Source organism: Megalops cyprinoides, chromosome 24 (assembly GCF_013368585.1).
Source record: "Megalops cyprinoides isolate fMegCyp1 chromosome 24, fMegCyp1.pri, whole genome shotgun sequence".
NCBI classification, from domain to species: domain Eukaryota; kingdom Metazoa; phylum Chordata; class Actinopteri; order Elopiformes; family Megalopidae; genus Megalops; species Megalops cyprinoides.
In genome coordinates this window covers 6,513,597-6,530,347 of record NC_050606.1, presented here as the reverse complement: position 1 = coordinate 6,530,347, position 16,751 = coordinate 6,513,597, and the positions used below count along the sequence as shown (strand labels likewise).

General features: G+C 42.6%; 1 protein-coding gene across 1 annotated transcript in view; it reads right to left on the bottom strand.

The window, feature by feature from the left end:
• The window catches only part of LOC118770982 (cadherin-2-like), a 65,473-nt gene extending 65,221 nt beyond the window's left edge, over positions 1 to 252 (bottom strand). Inside the window, exon 1 of the mRNA XM_036518789.1 lies at positions 114 to 252. The gene's annotated coding sequence lies outside the window, so the exon portion shown is untranslated. The remainder of the gene's footprint in view (positions 1 to 113) is intronic.
• Between the last annotated feature and the right edge of the window lie 16,499 nt (positions 253 to 16,751).

The window sequence follows — 16,751 nt, the reverse complement described above, 5'->3', positions numbered from 1 at the left end:
GCAACATGAAGGAGCCTCGTTCCTCTCCCACTCTCCGCTCCGTACTGAAATCGCAATATGGTACTGAGGCTGCAACTCCCCTTCGCCAGGCGGCCCAATACCAAAATACTTACACAGACACCTCACTGTCTCTCCCTACTGGTCACATCGTCAATTTCTCTTAACTTCTTCTAATGGATGTTGTTTTTTTTTCTCCCCTCTCTTTCTCTCCCTCTTTCTTGAAACTCCGGACGCCTGACTGTAATGACAAACTCCTCCTCCTTTTTCTACAACAAAAAGAAAATCTCTTGTCTGCCTTTCCGTTATCCCCACCCATCCCCATCCCGGAGGGTCGGCATCACTGGGAGGGGAGGCAGAGAGATTGGCGCGTTTTGAGAATCTGTCTTCAGGTTTTTTTTTTGTTTTGTTTTGTTTTGAATTGTCTGTGAGCTGTTATTTATAACTGGCTTAACCCCAAAGGTTCTTCTGACTGTGCGATTCAAGGTCGTTTCAGGGGGTCTTCTTGCACGTTTGCGAAACTATTTTTTTCCTGCGGTATATTATCGGTGTAACGAGAAACAGGAGAGCATTCATTTTGCATTCATTCACCCTTGCTGGACCATTCGTTTTACATGCACATACTCAAATGCCCTCATGGTGTGTAAAACTATAGGTGCAATTTAAATGTGAACAGAACGAGTAGAGACAGAAGCGGAAATTAGCAAATGCAAAAATGTTTCTTGCCCGTTATCTGTAAAGGATCAGTTTATCCCTCATTTACCATTTAGCACTACGGAGGCTTATTGATAAAAGTTAATGGGTTTATAAATATCATTGAGTGGCAAATATACATCGTTGGACCTTAAAGTTATTTTTATTCAATACGTATTATACGTATAGAACATATTATACGTAAATAAATTGCAGGGGAAGTTTTTAGTTGGCCATTTCCAATCTTGCAAGTAAATCGCCCTAAACCCCAACGCAAAGCTCGCACGGGTAGTCAGGACGTAGTGATTTGCAGAAGCAGAAGCACGACCCAAACTCTGAGCGTTGCGTGTTTTGTTATTCACAAGCTGTGTTTAGCACAATGATAAAGAGGCGTCTTGCCACAACATGTCAGCTACTTCAGAACATTAAATTAATTGTAACAACCGTGGTGATTGTGAGTACATTTGTTTATCAATAGGGTCTATGTCTTCCCCTACGGGTCACATATAGAGAAGAGAATGGTTGGGAAAATGGTTCTTCCTCTCTTTGAAGACAATAAAACCAACGAGATTTTCCTAATCATACTTATATATGAGCAATATTATATATATTTGCATTTCATTTAGTTATGTTTTTAAAAAGACTATGCAAATTAATACGAACGATTTCAGATTAATTCATCAGAGAATGAAGCACTGGAAAAAAAAAGATCTGATAGGTTTTTAATGATTACAGTGGTAATGCCCTGACTGTCATGCAATGAAGACCTATTGATTGATATTCTCTTGAGTACTCATTCACCAATGCCAGCATTATTGACACCATTGTTGACAAACTACAATACAAATATTATGTTAATCTTTTAATATGATTTTATAACAACAACAATATTATAATGATATTGCATAATCCCCCCCCCCCCCCCCCCCGTTTCAGAGCCCATCCTGGTGTGCAGAACCTGAAGGTATTGTATGCCTAGCACGAAATACCTCATCTCTGTCACTATAATTGTGATATAGTGTAATATTGCTGTTATGCGTCAATGATTGAGCTACTATGATATAAGGTGATGTCCCTCCAATGTATCACAGATAGGCTCATTGCATTTATGTCACTGTGAGGGATAACTGTTAGGTAAGTGAGGCACATAGTCTGCATTGTATATTTATATTTCAGTGTTTTTCAGCTTGACAGTCAATCACAAAGTTTCTGTTCTCTACCTGTGTTGTTGTTGTTGTCGTGTTTGTTCCGAGGACACACAGTCAATGTACCTTGCTAAGATGATAGCCTTGTAAATTGCTCTGGATAAGAGCATTTGCCGAATAAATAAATAAATAACAATGGGATTAACCGTGCAGTTTCCCTTCTTTTTTGCGAGGTGCACTGCACCTGCTGCGGCTGTTCTCGTTCGACCTCCCGCTAAGTGGAGTTAGCCCGGTTGCGAAGTGGTTCTTTTTTTTTTTGGTTCCTTGTTGTTTTTGTTTTGCTTTGCTTTTTTTCCTTCCCCGCCTAGATATCTGGAGGCCGTCTCTCGCTGTGCCTGCTGTCACTCTCTCGCTCTGGCTGCTCTCTCTCTGTGTCTGCGAGCTGCGGCTGTCTAATTACATGTCAATTAGGGAGCGGCCTCACCAGCACAGAGGCAGGCGTTATCTCTCTCTCTCTCTCTCTCTCTCCCTCTCTCTCTCTCTCTCCGATGAGAAGAGTGTGGATCAGCGGACAGGGGAGAGCCAGCTTTCTCTCTGTGTTTGACACACTGTCTCAGCACAGTACAGGTACACTGTAACTGTACGAAGGTAATTACCCTGGCTTATATTGGCATCCACCTTTCCCCACTGTTTGTGAACAAAGGCCGGTTTTCTTTAATGTATAGGGAAAAAAAGATGTTTGATCTTTGAGAATTTGAACACCATCCAGACCCTTCTGCACTAAATACAGTGAAGTTTGGATGGGCAGAATCCCCAGTCCTTTTGATGTTGACACGGATGCTAACTCTCCGCTTCATCAGCATATGTTCAACCCTCAAGATTGCTGTCGATGTGCTCGGCGACTAACTATTTTGATCTTACGGGCCTGGCTTCAACAGTTGCCTTGCGGCCTCGGAGTTGGGCTGCGGTTGCCAACGCTTATAGGCTCCTCGGTGACTTGTTCAAAGGAATTAGCGTTACCACGTGGACCATTTTATGGAATCCAAGTCTCACGCCGGCCCAGGGAAAACTGCATTTTCATCTTCCCACTGATCCCTTACCGGCGGAATCAATCAGGGCAATGTCTTCTGCAATTAAGGAACATTATCTCCCAGCAGTACTTAGGGAAGAGGTAAAAGAGGATCGGAATGGCTGACACAATGCTGTACATGGCTCAGGAAACAGTTTAGCTAAGGTGAAGCTACATGCTCAGTCAATGTAAGTGGCAAATCACTTTAAATGTTTTTTGACAGCAGAAATTGCATTGTCAATCAAATTGGGAATTATGTCCTCAGTGTAAAAAACTATTAGCACTGACATAATCTCTCTGTCTTTCTCTCTCTCTCTCTCCCCCCCCCCCCCCCCCCCCCCCGTCTCTCTCACTCACTCACAGTATAATGCCTGGCAGTAATTTTTTTCAGTTCCATAAAGAAACAAATTAAATTTGGGTTTGTCTTACCAAAAAAGTGAAGTGAAAAAGCCTCACATCCATTTGAATTTCTGTAGACTGACCAAAAGTCGAAGGGATGTCTGTAAGATAAGCATAGAGTAGATGGCCCTTACAAGAGGCGTCGGTGTAGCATAGTGGTAACGTGCAGGGCTTGTAACCACAAGGTTGCCTGTTCAGTTCCCCCCAGGGTACTGCTGCTGTACCCTTGGGTAAGGTACTCAACCCACAATTGCCTCAGTAAAATATCCAGCTGTATTAAATGGATAACATGTAAAAACTGTAACATGTCTAAGTCAGTCTCGATAAGAGTGTCTGCTAAATTGACAATAACATAAGCAGAGCTCCTTGTGTACTGATATAGTCACGTACACACTAGCAACATATCTGCTCAAATCCTCTATATATCACGGGGTCACAAGCTGGATAAACACAAAGTGAAGACAATTCAACCGTTCTCTGCACTGTTTGCAAACAATAATTATTATCTTGAAAGATTTATTCACCCTGAGAAGTGTGCTTGTATGAACAGTATGCACTCCAGAGCTTAGCTTTGAACATACAGCTCTATTCATATGTTTACTGCAAAGGCCCAGGGCAAGGTCACATCAATAGAGTATAGGCTTGAGGGCTATGAACACCCCCCCCCCCCCCCCCCCCCCCCGCCTTATCCAAACTGACTTCCAGCTGTAGAAACTGGTTGCAGAACATGCGGTATGCAAAACTGCAAGTGTTGTAAATCGCTCAGAATTTGGACACACAAGGCAAAAAATGTTGTCTGTTGACTGTTGCCCTTAGAATTCACTCTCGTCCCTTCATACCCATTATTTTTCCCATGATTTTATCTTTCATCGTCAGCTGGTTCTCTCCGTGTCCGTCTGCCTGTGACTACCAGTTCCTAGGCTTTACCGTGTGAGCTACATGTGGCTTTTGTTGGGCTCCCACACACGTATACATTTCTTTACATTGACGGCTGATGATTTTATCTTGCTTCACTCTGATTTACGGTCATTTTGATTTAATGATGGACCTGTTGAGGGGGCTCCCTCTTAAGGAAAAAGAAACATTCCTATTGAATTTATTCTCAACAGCACTACTCCTGTTCCAGGGCAAGTTGCATGCTTTGTGTTTTCCACATTATCCATTTATATAGCTGCATACAGTAGAGGTACTGTATTTTAAGTCAAACTCCTTGCTCAAGGTTACAGCAGCAGTGGTGCACCCAGGATCCAAGCCTATAACCTTCTAGTCACAGAGGCAGGTATTTCCTTTCACCATTTCACCACATTGCCCCATTTTCTATGCCCATATTTCATTCCATCCATCCTCATGTCATGTAGCATTCTTATACATGATACATGTTATACATGATTCTATTCTCGATGCTTTCACATATAGCTTGCTTTATAGGCATGTATGCAGATGATATTTCTGCATCAGGTGGTGCATGCAGGGGAGCTATGTCTTCCCTTTTTCGTCCAGTATTTTTGCTGTTCCTCTCCCGTTTCGTGGCATAAAAGACACTTGTGTTTCTCTGCCTTGAAAGAGGAAGAGGAGTATCTGCTGCCAACGGACGAGCCGAGTAGCACGTAGGTGACATGTTGGTTTTTCTCCCAGCCCTCGTCTCCGTGGTGATCCTCCTCCCCGTGTGGGTGCCATCTGCCCTTGTCCGTGACGTCAACCCCAGAGGGCTGATCCTCAGCCCCGCCCCCACAAGCCTCCGCTCCGTCGGGGCCCCTCAGGCCCGGTTCTGGCCCCGAGCCGCGGTCTGTGCCCCCGTCTTCCCCTCCGCGGGTGAGACGGGGGTGACCCCATCCGCGCATGTGTCTTATCCATTACCCCAGAGCGACAGACCTGCTCACATTCCTTTCACCATGAGTCTTCCATGTTCTCATCATCCTGCAAAATCCATTCTCCCCGCTCATTAAACCCCCTTTTCCCACATACTTCAATGTTGTGCTTCATAAGCGGTGCAGGTTTTCTTTTTTTCCTCCGCTACGTTTGCCGAAACCGTTCATGGGGTTAGAGCGTACTACAAACCATACACGCGCAGATCTCAGATCGTCTCATTTAAATGGTATGATCTAATTTAGAGTGAGAGACTTACATGATTAACACGCTCATGCTTTTCTTCCTATGGTTCGTGCCATGGGGCCCTGAGTGAAAATTCACTTCATCAAACGAGCTTGTAAGACGTCTCATATTTCAGCTTTGCCAAGATAGGTTTCATGTGGCGATGGAAGGCGAGGCTTCACAGACCCCAAAGTGTGTAGTGTCGTCTTCTGTTATTACTAACTATTAACACACTGATTTGATCCCATCTGTTTTGCTGTGGTGAGCAAAATCTGTTCAGACAAGTCAATGTTTGTAGCTCCACCTATTGTGGAGATCTCCAGAATCTAGCATGACAATAATTATTTTTTTTGACCCCCATGCTTTTTATAAGGACATAATTCCAGTCAATGTTATTCCAAATATTATTTTCCTGTTGAAATGCACTCTCAACCTACCCATAAAAACAGAAATGTTTGTCACATCCGCTGCTGGTTGTAACCAACTCCGTTTATCTGTCCCTTTCCTCCGAAGAGAACTCTTTGCTCTTATTGAATGGCTGGAAATTTGATTTTGTTGGCTGGGGAGCAAACGCATCGGTACCATACTATTAGATTAGGAGCAGAAGAGAAAGGTGGAGTGTCTGTTTCAGTCCAGTGCTTCTCAGACAGAGTGTGTATGTGTGCGCGTGCGTGTGTGTGTGTGTGTGTGTGTGTGTGTGTGTGTGTGTGTGTGTGTGTGTTTGTGTATGTGTGCGCGTGCGTGTGTATGTGTGTGTGTCTGTGTATGTGTGTGTATGTGTGCGCGTGCGTGTGTGTGTGTGTGAGAGTGTGTGCGTGTATGTGTGCGCGTGTGTGTGTGTGTGTGTGCGCGTGCGTGTGTGTGTGTGTGTGTGTGTGTGTGCGCGTGCGTGTGTGTGTGTGTGAGTGTACGTGCACGTGTACGTGACACTTTGTGCTGACGTTGTGCTGTTGAGTCACTTAAGTGCAGATATCCACAGGGCCTGCTTTCCACTGCATTGCTTATCAGAGCTCTCTCTGGGGGAGGTGAGGACCCTAAAGCGCCCGGGGCCTTGTTCTTATTGAAGCCAAATGGCGGAAATCGATGCTCCTTTTGACCTCCACTACCCTAATACACTATCCCACATCCCCATAATGTCTACTAAGCTGAAAGAAGATCTTTTGTTCGTCGAAATGAGCATTACCCCCATTTGAAAGTGGATCAAAACCACTGTATTATGAGAATAAGCAAATCAACAAACAGCCCCTTTCACTAAGTACTTGTTAGTTCAGTGTCTGTTCTTAAGCACTGTCAGTTAATCACACCACAACCCTGCATATTGGCTAAGCAGACACTTCGGTAATTTAACGCAGCACTTATATTTCATGTTGTTTTTTTTTTTCTTCTTCCGGGGGTAATTGTCCCATAATCTATTCACAGTCTGAAACATGTCGAAGGACACGTAATAACAAATTAGTGAACAGAGAACAATATGCCAGTATTCAGAGGTATGATTAATTCCAATCACAGCACAATATAATGTATTCAGTGGTGTTCTCTAGGGCTGATGTGATTCAGTGATTATTTGTGTCTTGTACGCATATTTCATTTCCATCGCATTGAAAGAGAGGGAGCACTTCTACTGTGGACCTTTTGTGGGTTTTATAAATATATATAAAATTATTTTTGTCCATGGTCGTACTTGATTATGTCATTATTAAAAGCAAATGCCTTATTGCCAAAATGCAGTTGCTGCCTCAGTTTGGAATTACTGTACGTTTCGTTTTTATGTATTTGCAACAGTAACAGTTCCAAAACATGGAAAAAAAGTGGTTTCAAGCAGTAGATATTTTCATTGCTTGCCGTAGGTATAATCACTCCACCCACAGTTTTCTGTCAGGCAAGCTTAATTGAATGATTTCAGTGTTTCCTGGAGACACAGCTGTTTGCTGCTTGGTACAGCTACTCGGTGGTAACAGCAGCTGATGGCTGGTGTAAATTTAACTGTCAGACAGAGATCAGACGGAAACGGCAGTGCAGTCTTACACAGCATGGTTAAAGATCTCACTGAGTCTTACGATTGGCTATTGATACAACTTGCCAATATGTTTTTTGATTTTGGCACTTGGTTTTGGAATCCATCTAGCCTGCATTAGAATCTGATCAATCACTGAATGATGCTTATCAGGAATGGCAAAGACAAAGTTGTAATTGCAGAAAATGATACATTCCTGTATGAAAAGGGTTATTTTTGTGGACTGAGCAGTCCGTTGTAATGTAGGGGCAGACTCGATAAGGAATGGTGTGGAAAGGGTTTATTTTGCTTTTGCACACACTAAAATATCCCAGTAAAAAGGATTTTAATGACACCATGAGCTTTTTGGGTGATTTTCCAGAGCCATCTCAGAGAGGACATATAGTAGATCACAGTAAGCCAAATGGTGAAGGTAAATATATGAATAGAACCAATCCTCCAGCACAGAGAATACAGGATATTGTGTTCTACAATCACTAATGAAAGCATAGTGATGAGGAGGTAAATGCTATTTACCTTTATGAAAAAGGTACAGGTATTTTAACCGTAGTATATGTCATTTCATCCAGCATCTGTTTCTACTTGTAAAATTATCCTACTAACTAATAGTTAATGACTAGACAAAGCAATCAGGATAACATACATTGTAATGCTTGCAGTGTTTATGTTCTGTTACCCATTTTAAAGCTGTTTTTTTACTGGATCAGTTGGGTTTACTGTCCAGGGCGGTGAAATGCTTTAACCACTATTCCGCTCTTAGTCTTGAGATGAAAGACATTCATTTTTGGCTAGGTACAGCAAAGATACACACATGCACACACACATACACACAGACACAGACACACGCACACGCACACACACACTGCAAGAATTGAGTGATGAACCTTGCAACCAAAATCAAGCAAGAACTGGCAATGTGTACTTTGTTCTGTCCACTTGACAAGGTTAAATTATTATGGCTTGTTTTTGCAATATGCTGCAAGCAGGCAGCCTTGGTGCCACTATGGCATGTAAATAATTCAAATCCTCTTATTCTTGGTTCAAATATTGATCAACAGAAAAAAGACTTGAAATAAAAATTCCAACAATAATTTCTGTTTTATCAAGCAATACATAAACACCACCCACCAGTAAATACTTATTTAAACAGTTTGCCATCAGCCAACAGACTCTACACATCCATCATCAATTCATCCAGATAGAAAAAGCAACAAAACATCTTGATAATAAACTGTTTTTCAGGTAAACTATTTCGTTGCTTTGCTGCCAGTCAAACAGCAAACCTGAAACAGCAGTAAGACTAAAGGGATGACTTTTTGACTAGTGATGATAATACAATCTAATCAAAAGCCCATCGCTGCCAGATCACAAAATTGCTGAAAACAGGAGCGCAGTGTTCTTCTGGGTCTTTTAAGAGGGTGACAAGTGATGTGTCATCAGCAGAGTTAATCAGATGCCACGTCCCGGCTGGACCCCTTTGGCGGAAACAAACTTGTTGGAGGAAGTGACATCACCTCATGAGGGTCGTTTTAGCCCCCCCGCCTGTCCCCCCCCTCCCGATTCGAGCAATATGAGTTTTCTCTGGCTTTGGAGATAAGATTAGCTTGGTACTCGTGGATCATGGTGCTCAAAATTTGTTTTATGAAGTCCCTGTGGAGCGCCGAGCAAATTCAGCAGTCAGTCCCTGACAATCCCGGAGTCCTTGATTTAGCACTGGGTTCGAGCCGGCTGGTAAACAAAAAAAAAAAAAAAAAAGGGAAGTAGGGAGAAGAGATTTATTTATGTACAGGAGGAGCCCTGTGCTGGTTTTGCTGAGTCCTCCATGCATTCTTGCTCAGTGGTGCTCCTTGCATACGCGCAGGAGATGAGGAATGAATGAGAAAACTCATTGATCTAAACTGATTAGAATCCCCTAGCGCGGCTATTATTCTGTCGGCGTTCGTGGGGTGACTTCATAGCAATCGAATTTGCCGGCTGACGGCTCCGGTCCCTTTTCATCCGGTTAAATTGAATGCACATTCATTTTAATGTTTTCGGATAGAATGTAAACAACTTTCCGGAGCCAATTATTACATGTTTAGTGGTGCGCGTGTCTCTGCTTTGAAAATCACCAGCTCTCTTCCTGCTTCTGATCCCAGACCACAAGCTGAAGGAGAGGAGTCAAACAACTACTCCCTACTTAGGCCCTGTGTGTTAAGTATGTAGGAGTTTCTTTGATTTTTCAGCAATTGCGGCAATTTGAATAGACAGGGCACCAGTATTCATATACAGCCCTTTGCATCAATACAGAAGCCTGTAGCTGTAATTACAGTTATTGGCATTTTTTATTGGCATTTTTAGCTACTTTACCTATAACAATGATACATATCTGTGTGCTGTTATCAGTGTCTGTGTATATCATGCAACAATTATTTATATCTTATCTGCAATCTGAGATTCGACTAAATAAGCGCTCACTGAGCTTTTGGGACATAGGGGTGGCCGGGCCCCCTGACTCAACTGCCAGATATTTTTAATCATGACATATACAAGCATTAATACGTAATGCGAGGAGTTAATGTGTGCGGGTAATTAACTTGCTTTGTTGAGTCGTCTCCAGACTCTTATCGCCAAAGTTCAGCCCCAATTCTATTTCATATTTATGCACACTACAGTCTTGTCAGGGCACTTTGAATAGTTTATGAATATAGGGCAGGTCTTCGCATATTCCCAAAGAGGCTGCTTTTCATTAATTCAGTACATATCCTCATTTTCCACAAGATTATGGGCATGGAGAATACAACACTACATAATAACATGGTAATTATCCGTGTATCAGACTCTGTGAGTGTAACGTATTGTTTTGTTATTTAGCTACATCTGGATTTTGTTTGAAGTATACAGAGGAATGGAAATTCTGACCTTTGTTTTACACATTTTTGAGAATTTGTTGGGCATGCTTGTTTTCTCTTTTTTTTTAAATCGCACTTGCAGTAGCCTTGAGTCTCTCTAAGACTAATTAGTTTCACATAATTTCCCCACTCCTCTCATTCGCGTGCACAATTTCGGAGCAAAGAAAATGAAATAAGCACTTGTGGAGTAACTTGATAAGGATTTCTGCAGGAAAGCCTTTAATCTTTTAAAGGATAATTGCCCAGTTGCATGTACAGATATTGGATTACTGTATCTTTGTGGAGTACACATCATAAATGTAAACAAGGAAAAAGGAAAGGCTGGTTTCAGATAGCAAGCATGCTGAATGAAGAAAGGTCTTTGTTTTCAAAGCAAGATTTGCTGTCAGCAGGTTGCTTTGAGAACTGAGTTCGTCATCTGACAGGCTGCAAGCGTGATCCTAGTGCGCAGTGTATCATTACCATACAGCACAGTAGAAAGAAAAACTGACATCTCAGCATAAGACGCGAAATAGCAACAAGAGACGCAAAAGATATTTCACTATATGAGTATACAAATTCCATAGGATTTACATGTAAAATCATGATCTTCAGATCATTAATGCCCGATGGTCCGTTTGTGTCACAATATATATTTTCGGTGGATATCTCTAATTGTGTCAGGTGTTCACTTCTTAGACTGGCTTCTTTTGTCTTTTTGCAACTGTTGTCTGTGCCTATTTTACTTTTCCTTGTTATTCAGCACATTGGTGGGATGTTGGATTCCCCATTCCCCTCCTCATACAATAGCTCATTGTCTTGTGTCTGTGATTAACTAAATGCTCTCCCATTGAGCTCTACTTTAGTTAACAGAGAAATGAAATGAAATTATGAAGCTTTCCAAATGGAAAATGTCTTGGTTTATTAGCATTCTGAGCTCAGATTTTGGGATGGCATTCATGTGTCAAACATGTAACATTTATTTATTTATTTAACATATATTAATAAGAGCTGATTTTATGTTCTAGTATGTATTCATTCTAAAAAGCATTCCCCCTTTGCATGCTGACTGTGGACTCCCTCTACTGCTAATTCCTCACCCTATATGTATCTGAATCTTTAATTTGAACTCATCTCGCTCTTTAGAACATCAGTGCATTCCAGCAGTGGAGTGAAATACCCACTGACCTCAAAACAGTTGGAATCACTGATGTCTTCGTGTAGCTTCAGAACCACCAGACTTACATCCTCTGCCAGCCTCCACAAAACACCTCCCCCCATCTCTGTCTCATGCTGCACATCGCATAGGAATCAATCTGCAAAATGTTCCCCAATGTCTGAGGAAATTTCCACTGAAACAGACATTGAATAGCCAGCTGCCAACATATGCATTGAGGTTTGAGGGGAAAAAAATACAGGATAGTACCGCTTTTTTTACACTACTCTTATTAATTTTTGATTTGCATATGGAACGTGGAGAAATACCATTTGTTTGTAGACAGGATGCATAAGTTATAGCAGTCATACCAATGCATGAAAATACATTTCACCAGAACAGCAGCCATATTAGCCTCTTATCACACTCTTATATTGGTTTACCAGCAAAAATAAAATAAGCAAATTTAAAAGCCTGAAAATATTAACATTCAACAAACGTTAAAAGAGTGTTTGAGGAGTATTGATTAGAAATTTGTTGCTTTTAATCACTATGCATCATCCCACAAATGCTTACATTTTACAGATTTGCGTGAAGTGAGGAGTCTGCTGTAAACAAGTTAAGCCATTGATGATTAATCTGTTTCCAGCAGGATTACACTGAATAAATTGATGTGAAGCACTTAATATACTTAATATTACAAATGTAATTGATTTTCAGAAGTCTTTGGTTTTAATCCTAACTGACACACAAAAACAGCTTGCGCAAAAAAGAATAAGGAGCGATCCATCTTGCGTATCAGTTAGCAATCTAGAGTCACGTAATTAACATTGCAAAGGGCCACTGTGGGGAAACGCAGCACAGAGGAGATTATGACTGTGCATCATAAACAGTTTGGTGAGCATTAATAACTGGAGAATGAACCCTGCGCCTTTATCAGTTCATAGGTTGTGTTTGTGTGTGTGTGTGCGTGATTGAGAGAGAGAGAGTGAGAGAGCGAAAGAGGGAGAGAGAATGTTTTTTTAAACCTTTGATAATTCTTTAATGTTTCACAAATAGTCAGTCCATTTTAATAGCTACATTAAATATCCAATCGAAGGTCATCAGCAGAATTGCAGGGTAGCCACCACCTCCTCATCTAGACATGAAAATGATATTTTTTATGTTTCTCTAAGTGGCACAACTCATTAATTGCATTCATTTATTTAACCTGAAAGGTCAACTGGCAACTAATTTCCTTTTTTACCACAATGACCCGGGGACAGATGCAGGGCGGAAAACACAAGGGTTTGTGCAACTAATCAACTGTAGTGGGGATGATTAGATCAGATTAGGAGCTGGATCAGGATAGCAGGGGTAACGCCACCGCTCTTTCAATAATTGCCATGTATCTTTAATGACCACAGTGAGTCAGGACCTAGTCTCATCTGCACCTCCTACAGCCCAGCGCCCCCAGTACTCATCTGTGGCTCTGAATTTATACAATCCATTACATTACATTATCTGCATTTAGCAGGTGCTCTTATCCAGAGCAACATACATAGGTTTCAATATTTACATGTTATCCATTTATACAGCTGGGTATTTACTGAGGAAATTCTGGGTTAAGTACCTTTCCCATGGGTACAACAGCAGTGCCCCAGCAGGGAATCGAACTGGCAACCTTTCGGTTTCAAGTCCTGCTCCTTACCACTATGCTACACTGCTGCCCAGTCCAGAGGAAAGACTGCCTCCTACTGGCCAACCAACACCACTTCCAACAGCAACCTGTTTATCCTGGGTTTCTCTCCCAAGCCCTGCCCCAACCGGGTTGTACTGCTGCTCACAAATCTGCAAGCATGTGTCATGCATGTAGTCACACATCCCTTCTCACCAGAGGTAATGCCCTCAATTACATCTCTACCAATGAATAATTTTGCTGCATGAATTGCCATGTGAATTGCAATAGTGAAACAGTGAAAACCACTCTGTGTAGTGAACCGCGGGGGTTCTTTGCCTGAATCCCTCGTGCTGGCATGTGAAATCCGTCGTATTTCTGTCGGGCGAATAACCTGCTCTGTTGTGCGGTTTGTTCCTCACTCTTAGTTTGTTTTTTGTTTTTTTTTTCCTGTGCCCTGTTTTCCCTGCATCATTGATTTATCCGCCCTGACGTGGCGCTGGATGCGATGTTGCTGACCCTGCCGAAACGCAACGCCGCTGTCTCGCGGCTCCCCTCCTCTCCCGCCCGCCCCACGGCCCCGGCAAATCGAGCCGAAAATACGCGTTCAGGCCTCCGCCACGCCCGTTAACCCGGCCCCTAGGAAATCAAGGCGAGTGGAACCGAAAGGTTTGTTCCTCTCCGCCGGCAGCTCTGGCGGAGGCCTGCCCGCTGTCCTCTTCCCTTCAGCTCTCTGTCGCTCCGCTCTCTGCAGCAAAGGAGCATGGGACAGCGGGGGTAGAGCGTGGGGACTCGAGCGGCGCTCCTTGACGGCTGAACACATGTGTGTCACCTTGTGCTGTCACAAGGAGGTGTCTCTAGATACCGGCTTTCCGAGAATAATGACAGGGCACGAGGTGCAAGAGACCGGGGGGTGGGGGTGGGGGTGGGGGTGGGGGGAGGAGTGGGTTGTCATATTTGGAGTGAGCGATCATAGCAAACTAAGAGAACGAGATACAAGCTCAGAGGGAAAAAAACTCAACAAAATGCCAGTTGAATGAGTCAAGGTTTGGGTCAAATAATATACAAGGAGTTGCCACAAACACTTTCATAGAAACAAAAAGAAATTCTGGCTCTTAATATTACCACGACATGTATGAACCCTATCCATATATGTCCAACTACCAAATCTGCCTGTAATTCATTTCTTGTGAGGAACTGGTACACAAATATTGGTGCTGGTCTCATTGTTCCTGGGGCATCTCTTCAGAGGAGGAAGTTGTTCTGCACAGAATGACAAAATTGGTTTAGAGAATATGTAAGGGTAGACCAAAGTCTATTATTTTGGAGAATTCAATAATACATGTATGAGGAATTGCTAACCACCATTTCATGCACTTCTGTTTTTCATTTTCTGCACATCCTTAATGTGGTCACATCCTTAATGTTCCCCAGGTCTCGCGTTTCCGCCATGCAAACACAATCATGTTGCTGACAAAATATTATGGTTGGCAATGCTGCCAGCTGCACCGCTCATTAAGCTATAACTGGAAAATGATCCCAAAATAGAAACATAAATTACCTTATGCTGCAAATGTTGAGTATGACTGAAGTAAGCTACAAATGAGGATTAAGCTTCGGCCTTTACAAAACCAGAGCTCACAAAGATACAGCTTGTTCTTCCTCTGCTTAAAACAGGCTTTCTAATGTAAGAAATGGTCACCCAAATAGGCTAAATGAACACAGCCCTCTTTGCTTTTAGACCAATTTCTCACTTCTATACGTCTAAAGGCTATGTGCACCTTACATGCTCTTTTTTTTGGTTAAATGCATAAGATCACAAATTCAATACTATTGAATATAATCTAACCTGAGTAGGTTAACCGAAGAGTTCACACTCTGCATTAATACTGATTACCTTGTTCTTTATGTGTAAAGGTTGTGCCAACCTTTAACTTATTTTTTTTCCTAATGTGCACAATCATGAAGTCTTTATTAAAGTCTGACATTAAGATCTGATGATTGAGGGCTAATGTCCTTGTGCCTTATTAAGTTAGATTCCTTGAAAGTCAGAAATTACCTCCTTGTTAATTCATCATTAGGCCCCTATTTAAAGTTCACCTTGGGGCAAACTTCACATTTTGTCACCTTCATGGTGCCAACTTGGAGAGAAAAAGCAGGATTAAAGTAAAAGAAAAGCTCTTGAGCATAAGCCATAATAAAGAAACAAAATTGCATCTTCTTCATTTTTTAAAATTATTTATTTTCTTAGAAGCACAAATGTGATTGTGTGTGTGTGTGTGTGTGTGCGCGCGTGTGTGTGTTTGGGAGGTACAAACACTTAAATGAAGAGTGACAGGAAGCTGCTTCAGACTGTCACATGTTTAGGACTCTTGTTCTCAGCATGACGACGGGGGCGGGGGAGTGGGGTTGAACCCATGTCAGGTTCCATTAAACGGTTACCATGGAAGATGAGCATCACTATGAAAATGAGCCTGGAGTCAAGCTTTGCTTCTGAGCAGTACAATCATTGCCTTTTGCGTTGATCTGCAAATTGATCTGTGTCAGGTTAAGCATGACACAGGTACACAGGGGCGGGAAAGCAGGTCCTGACTGGCCAAAAGCCTGCAAAGCCCAACCCACCCCACCATGTTACAATCCTTTGCCAAGGGGGCCAGATGGATGTGTGATGGATGTGTCTTTGTCGGCACACTCCCCAGGAAGGAAGGATCTCCCTTCCTCTCTGTCTTCTTACAGTACCTGAATGTTCCTGTGTCTACCGTGCGCAGTGTCATCAATAGGTTTAAAGCCCATGGCACTGTGGCTAACCTCCCTAGATGTGGACGGAAAAGAAAAATTGACGAGAGATTTCAACGAAAGATTGTGCGGATGGTGGATAAAGAACCTCGACTAACATCCAGACAAGTTCAAGCTGTCCTGCAGTCCGAGGGTACAACAGTGTCAACCCGTACTATCCGTCGGTGTCTGAATGAAAAGGGACTCTATGGTAGGATACCCAGGAAGACTCCACTTCTGACCCAGAGACATAAAAAAGCCAGGCTGGAGTTTGCTAAAACTAACCTGAGAAAGCCAAAAACATTTTGGAAGAATGTTCTCTGGTCAGATGAGACAAAAGTAGAGCTTTTTGGGAAAAGGCATCAACATAGAGTTTACAGGAAAAAAAACGAGGCCTTCAAAGAAAAGAACACGGTCCCCACAGTCAAACATGGCGGAGGTTCCCTGATGTTTTGGGGTTGCTTTGCTGCCTCTGGCACTGGACTGCTTGACCGTGTGCATGGCATTATGAAGTCTGAAGACTACCAACAAATTTTGCAGCGTAATGTAGGGCCCAGTGTGAGAAAGCTGGGTCTCCCTCAGAGGTCATGGGTCTTCCAGCAGGACAATGACCCAAAGCACACTTCAAAAAGCACTAGAAAATGGTTTGAGGGAAAGCACTGGAGACTTCTAAAGTGGCCAGCAATGAGTCCAGACCTGAATCCCATAGAACACTTGTGGAGAGATCTGAAAATGGCAGTTTGGAGAAGGCACCCTTCAAATCTCAGGGAGCTGGAGCAGTTTGCCAAAGAAGAATGGTCTAAAATTCCAGCAGAGCATTGTAAGAAACTCATTGATGGATACCGGAAGCGGTTGTTCGCAGTTATTTTGTCCAAAGGTTGTGCT